The sequence below is a fragment of the Ornithorhynchus anatinus genome, chromosome 14 (assembly GCF_004115215.2).
Source record: "Ornithorhynchus anatinus isolate Pmale09 chromosome 14, mOrnAna1.pri.v4, whole genome shotgun sequence".
Lineage (NCBI taxonomy): Eukaryota > Metazoa > Chordata > Mammalia > Monotremata > Ornithorhynchidae > Ornithorhynchus > Ornithorhynchus anatinus.
Window position 1 is genome coordinate 51324924 of NC_041741.1, and position 5353 is coordinate 51330276.

The window sequence follows — 5353 nt, forward strand, 5'->3', positions numbered from 1 at the left end:
CTCCCGCTGCCCAGGGTGGGCCCGGTTCCTCCAGAATGTGGCTCATCCTGGGCTCCAGGCCCAGCCCCCTGCCTGAAAGGGATCCGAGACGGGAGGACCGACCGCCTGCCCGCCCCCGCCGCCCCCGTGGCCCGCCGATCGCTGACCGGGGACCCAATCTAGCCCCGTGGCAGAGGAATAATCCGGCCTTCTCCAGCTCCTTCATCGTCCCCGGATGCTTCCACAAACCGTCGTCGTGGATTGTCTTCTTTTATCCTCAGCCCCGGCCCTGGAGGGAGGACAGGAAGGTCTTAGGGAAGGAGGGACGGGTGTTGTTGTCCCCTGTTTGACGGAGGAGGGAACCACGGCCCGGACAGTTTACGAGACCCGCCCGACTCACAGCAGACCGAGGGCTGAGCCGGGACTCGGGCGTGTGGCAAATCATCGAACCTCTCCGGGACTCGGCGTCTCCATCTCTAAAAAGGGATCCTTCTCTCCCTCCCTCTCTCCTAGACTGCGATCCCCCAGAGCTGGGCTTGAATCTGATTACCTTGCATGTACAGCAGCATCGAGCCCACGGAAAGTGTTTCATAAATGTCACAGCATGGCCTCGTGGTTGGAGCACGGCCCTGGGAGTCAGAAGGACCTGGGTTCTAGTCCCAGCTCCGCCACTTGTCCGCTCTGTGACCCTGGGCAAGTCGCTTCACTTCTCTGGGCCTCAGTTACCTCATCTATAAAATAGGGATTAAGACTGTGAGCCCCATATAGGACAGGGACTGGGTCCAATCTGGTAAACTTGTATCCCCCCACAAAGCTTAGTACAGTACCTGGCACGTAGTAAACACTTGACAAATACCACAGTTGTTATTATTATTATTATGCCACGTGGGAAGAAGGAGGAAATCTGTCTGCCCACTCCACCTGCCTCCCGGGGGCACCGGGACCACCGCGCAGCGGCCCGCCTGCCCGCCAGGATATCGCAGCGGGCAGTGCCCGGGCACGAACCGAAGGCGTAAGAGGGAGCCACTCCCAGACCGGGGCGGTCAGCCCGCAGGGCTCGGAGGGGACGCGGTGCGGGCCCAGATGTTATCCGGCGGACGGGCGGGCCGGCGGGTGGGGCCGACGGAGGCAGTAGACTCATCGATGGGCGCATCCTGGGCCCTGCGCCCAGAGGGGCCTCGGTGCCAGGCGCCTGCTGCTGCCTCCCCGCGCCCGTGCCCACGCTCCCATCCCTGTCGTCCCCTCGTCCCCCACCTCTTCTCCATCCCCACGGCCCCCGGCCTGCCCGTCTCCCTCTAACTTTCTCCCCCGGCTCCACGGGATGGTGATTCAGTGCTTTGGTGTGCCAAGTACTGTACCGAACGCCAGGGTCCATATGGGAGATTCTGCTCTGTCACCGTAATCGTAATAATAATATTGGTATTTGTTAAAGGCTTACTACGTGTCCAGCACTGTTCTAAGCGCCGGGGAAGATAATAATAATAATAATAATGAAGTGCTTACTATGTGCCAGGCATTGTACCACGTGCCGGGGTGATACAAGCAAATCGGGTTGGACACAGTCCCGGTCCCGAATGGGGCTCACAGTCTTCATCCCCGTTTTACAGATGAGGGAACGTGAGGGCACAGAGAAGTGAAGTGACTTACCCAAGGTGACACAGAAGACAAGTGGCAGAGCTGGGATGGGAACCCGAGTCCTTCTGACTCCCAGGTCCGGGCTCTGTAGACCACGCAGCTTTTTGCCTGCCATGTTACTCCACTCCCCCACCTCAGTGGTTGTCCGTCTACCTCCGCATCATACAGAAACGCTTCACCATCGCCTTAAAGCCCTCGGTCACCTTGTCCCCTCTTGCCTCAACTCGCTACTCTCCTACTATGTCTCAGCCTGCACACTTCGCTTCTCTAATGCTAACCTGGTCACGATACCTCGATCCCGTAAGTGCCCGGAACATAGTAAGCGCTTAAAAAATACTACTATCACTATTATTACCATCTCGCCGTTGACGTCTTGCCCACGTCCCGTCTCTGGCTTGGAACACCCTCCCTCCTCATATTTGGCAGACAATTACTCTCCCCCTCTTCAACGTCTTATTGAAGGCAGATCTCCTCCAGGAGGCCTTCCCAGACTAAGCCCTTTTTTCTTTTGCTTCAACTCCCATCTGCACCGCCCTGCCTTGCTCCCTTCGTTCATCCCCTCCGGCCCTACAGCACTTATGCCCATATCTGTCATTTATTCGTTTATATTAACATCCGTCTCCCCCTCTAGGCTATAAGTTTGTTGTGGGCAGGGAATGTTTTGGTTACACCGTTCTATTGTATTCTCCCAACCATTTAGTACAGTGGTCTGTACACGGTAAGTGCTCAATAAATACGACCGACTGACCGACGACGCGGAACCCGGCCGTCCTCACCCGCGAGGGTCATCGTTGGCTAAGCCACGTCGCCCCAACCGATGAGGTTGAGCGGCTCCTGGAACTTCGTCTGGATCAGGAACTTCAGTGAACATCCAGCGGCTCTGAGCGGCTCACGACGGAAGCTGGTAAGGAAAACCAGGAAAACTCCCTGAGGGGAGTCTCTCTCTTGTCTCTAGTCAACTCAACCGGAGGGGGATTTTCAGTCAATGGTATCGACTGAACGCTTGCTTTCTTCTTCTTTCCTAATGGTGTTGGTTAAGCGTTTACCACGTGCCAGGAACTGTACTAAGCGCTGCGACGGATACAAGCTAATCAGGTTGAACACATTCCACGTTCCACACGGAACTCGCTGTCTTAATCCTCATCTTAAAGATGAGGGAACTGAGGCACGAAGTGGACGGATCCGCCCAAGGTCACACAGGAGACAGGTGACGAAGCCGGGACTAGAACAGAGGTCCTCTGACTCCCAGGCCCGGGCTTTACCGCTAGGCCAGGTTGCTTCTCTGTCTGCCTCTGCCCTGCTAGACCACAAGATCCTTGAGGGTGGGGATTATGTCCAGTAATTCTACCGCACTCTCTCGAGTGCTCAGTACGGTCTCCATAAGTACCATTGCTCCAAAGCCCTCCAGCAGCTTCTGCAAGGCTTCTTTTTCAGCTGAGCAAGCACATACACACACTACACACACCCGCACACACGGTCCCCGCTGGCCTGCCTGCCGTGCCTCCCGTCTGCTGTGCCCTCCACTTTCTTCACTTCTGCCTCCTCCATCTCCTCATCCTTCCCAAGTTTCTCCTCCAGACGCAAGGAGGGAAGACCTTGTACATCCCAGGAAAAGGTCAGTTGCTTCCCGGAAAACGTCCCCCTCTCTCGAATTTGGCCTCCCCTTCTGTCCGGTGCTAACCCCCCCCGGGGTCTCCGGCCGGATGGGCCCGGGACCCCTCACCCCACCAAATGGATGGAACGACCGGAGGCACTCCTCCCCAGATTCAGCCGCACTTTTAGGGAGGGCAGGCTCCGGGCCTCCACCTGGCCTGGAGCGGAGGACACCTTTCCCACGGTCGAGGCGCAACCGGGCCCGCCCCGGCCCTGCTATCTGGGGGGAATCTGGGAGATGGCAAACGGGGCCCGCCCAAGGCTGGCAGGCTCGCGGGCCACCTGGCCGACGTGGGAACAAGCCCCGACACTCCGTCGACATTCCCGTGGGCCCGGTTGGCCCGTCCGCCCCTACGTCCCGTGCCCCGGGTTCGAGCCGGGCCCCGTCACGCCCCGTGCCAGCCGTGCCCACCCCGGGCCCTCCCGTGGACCCCGACGGGCCCCGCGCTCCCTGAGGGGCCCGGTAAGTCCTCGGTCAGTGCCCTCTGACGGTGGACCGGCGGCTCCCGCCTGCTGTCTGTGTGTCCGCCCGGAGTCAGAGGATGTGGGTTCTAATTCTGGCCCCACCGCCCGCCCACTGGGTCACCTCGGCCAACTCACATCACTTCTCTGGGACTCGGTTTCCTCACCTGTGAAGTGGGGATTCAGTACCCATTCTCTCAGCGCCTTAGACTGTGAACCCCACGAGGGACAGGAACTGAGTCTGACTTGCTCATTCTGTATCTACAGCAGCTTTTAGTATAGTGCTTGAGAGCTTAACAAATATGACAATTATTCTGAACCCATACCTGCGTACCCACCCCGGCGCCCAGCCCAGTGCTTGGCGCACGGTCAGAGCTCAGTGGGGTGTGCGGTGATGTGCTGGGTGGCTGCCTCGTACGCTCCCAGGATGCTCGGCGGGAGAGGCGCCCGGCCCAGGCGTGCCGCCTCCTCGGCGGACTCTCAGCCTCAGTAATGTTTAACCGGCACGATCGTTCTCGGTTGGAAACCGAGTCTCAACCCCGTCCGGGGCCGGTCTTCTCCACAAAGGGTTCTTTCACGCCCTCCCCGTGAAGCCCCCGGAGCCGCCGGGGGCGAGGGAAGGGCCTGGGGTCAGGGGTCGCCTCTGGAGCCCAGTGGGCAGCGGCGCTGTTGGTTTAATGAATAACGCCGGCGGGCCCGGCAGGAGAACGGGACTGAGGCCGGGGGGGAGGCTTGGGGGGGGCGGCATAGAGGGTGGGGGAGGGGGCACCTGCCAGCCCCGCTTCACCTTCCAAGTCCAGGGACTGCTGACGGAGGAGGCGCCTACCCCAGCCCGGAGGCCCAGGAGCCCCAAGACCCTCACTCACACCCCGTCCTGCGAAGGCACGTGGTTTCCGCTCTACGTCACGGCTACAGCCTGGGTTTCCGCTCCCCATTCCGTCTGGGGCCTGTGCTTCCGCTCCTCATCCCGGCTAGAGGGTAGGTTTCCGCTCCGCGTCACGGCTAGAGACCGTGCTTCCTCTCCGCGGCATGGCCAGAGCATGTTTCTCCTCCCCACGCCATAGCTAGATCACGTCTCACCACTCCGCATCGCGGCTCTAACCTCTACCGCGCTTTCCCAAGTGGTCCGTACAATGGTCCGAACGCAGTAGACCGGAAGCTCCTTGAGAGCGGGGGCCATGTCTAGTAACTCTACTGGACTCTCTCAAGTGCTCAGGACGGTGTGACTTTGGGCGAGTGACTTCATTTCTCTGTGCCTCAGTTTCCTCATCTGTAAAATGGGGATTACGTCGATGAACCCCGCGTGGGACAATCCGATTACCTTGTATCCACCCCAGTGCTTAGAACAGTGCCTGGCACAGAGTAAGAGCCCATCATTATTATTATTATTATTATTATTACTACTTTTGTTGCTACTGTTACTGCTATCAATAATAATGACAGTATTTGTTAAGCGCCTACCGTGTGCCACGGACCGATCTAAGCACCGGGGTAGATACGAGGCAGTCGGGTCGGACACAGTCTCTCCCCCACACGGAGCTCACCGTCTCTATCCCCGTTTTCCAGATGAGATCACTGGGGCCCAGAGTAGTGACTTGTCCGAGGTCACACCGCAGACAGGCGG

At 59.0% G+C, this 5353-nt stretch overlaps 1 long non-coding RNA gene across 1 annotated transcript; it reads right to left on the bottom strand.

Moving 5' to 3' along the window:
• LOC114816537 lies at positions 1 to 4409 on the bottom strand. Its single transcript, XR_003764324.2, has 3 exons — positions 4056 to 4409; positions 2391 to 2515; positions 1 to 268 (listed from the first exon to the last, which is right to left on the bottom strand). It is a non-coding gene; the product is annotated as an uncharacterized LOC114816537 (long non-coding RNA).
• Positions 4410 to 5353: the final 944 nt, after the last annotated feature.